Source organism: Etheostoma cragini, chromosome 20, assembly GCF_013103735.1.
Source record: "Etheostoma cragini isolate CJK2018 chromosome 20, CSU_Ecrag_1.0, whole genome shotgun sequence".
In the NCBI taxonomy this organism is placed as follows: Eukaryota; Metazoa; Chordata; class Actinopteri; order Perciformes; family Percidae; genus Etheostoma; species Etheostoma cragini.
In genome coordinates, this window is record NC_048426.1 from 86362 (window position 1) to 88044 (window position 1683).

Genomic DNA, 1683 nt, shown 5'->3' on the forward strand with positions numbered 1-1683 from the left:
TATTAAAGATTTCAATTAAACAGCTAAGGTTTCTCTCCTTCATTTATTTCACATCTATAGTCTTTTCCATATAGCTAATTTCTTAGTTTTTCGGTTGATCTTTTATTCTTATGAAAGGCCAGTTATTTCATGGATCATTTGGAAAAGGCCAAGGGAACTTTATCAGGATGCACAGTATCCTGATCTATGAAATAACTGGCCTTTAATAATAAACATCTGCCTGCCTCTGTGGGAATGTAACATAGGAGTGTATAACATTTTTATATACGATACATTATTCATTCACAAAGAAAATTGGTGATCTTAAAAGATTGGATTTTTCTTCATTTTTTTAACTAAGGCAATAAAATCAGTTTCTAAAAGATAATTTTGTATTATTCCTCTTTTTAGTCAACTTAAGGAGGGGTCCTTATACTCGGGAGCAGCATTGCATGGTGACAATTTGCTGTCAAGTAAAGTGAACCTGATTTCCCCCTTTTTCACTCAAATAGTATAGTAGCCAATAATCAGTGTCCTAGTCTGGAAATTTAGATTTTTTAAAAATTCAATTCAATTTTATTAATAGTATCAATTCATAACGAGTTATTTTGAGACACTTCCCAGATATAGGAGGTCTAGACCACACTCCAGAATTTACAAGGACCCAACAGTTCTAGTAGTTCCCTCCAGAGCAAGCAACAGTGCGACAGTGGCAAGGAAAAACTCCCCTTTTAGGTAGAAACCTGGGACAGACCCAGGCTCCGGGTAGGCGGTGTCTGACGATCAGTGGGGGGGTTGAAATGAGGAGTGGCAATGACAGTCACAGTAAAAGGGAATCGTGATTAGAAATACTAGTTTGTAGCAGTTCCTTACTAAGCACCGCAGAGCGTAGCAGGATGTAACAGGGCACGGCAGGACGTGTAGCAGGACCACGGTGACTGCTGCAACCAGGATTTTGGAGCCTCCCTGATCAGAGGAAACATGCTGGGGGGGGGGGGGGGGGGGGGGGGGGGGGGGGAGCATAAGGACTCTGGGGAATGACTCCCCAGAGCTAGGTTAGTAACAAGCATTTCTGGGACATGGATGCACACAAAATGGAAAGATAAAGGACAGCGGAGCGCAGCGTGTCCAAGGAAATCCCCCGGCAGTCTAAAACTAGTACAGCAGAACTAAGAGAGACAGGGTAAAGAGAGGGGCCTGGTCGGGCTGTCCTGCCCTGCGTCTCGCTAGTTTTATTATATTATGATTATATGGTAAATTAATCTGATGACTTTGACAAGTAGCAGAGAAGAGAAGGGGTGCCGTGTCTGCGGTTATACACCCTCCCCCGCCGGTCTAGGTGTACGCTGCCACTCACTCCTTAACTACAAGCTTTATCAGAGAGGAGAGTTTGAGGTTTACTATTAAATGTGATGACTGTGTCTGGAACAGTCTGGAAACCCTGTTTAGCCTCGTAGTTTCCTGGGCTTTCCAAAAACATGAGCCTTTTAGGAATAAGATTAGAAAAATAAGGTTCTTGGTGTCTAGTTTTATCTACTTTGTCTCTTTTCCCTTTTATTGTTTTCTTCCTCATTTCTGTCTTTCCCCTCTTTTTATCTTTCTGGATCTCAAATTTGACAGTTAGCAGTAGAGAACTGCTACTAAGAATGTTTATTGTGGGAATACAATTTCAAAACTACTATTTGTTTCTTTTCTTGTTGCCCC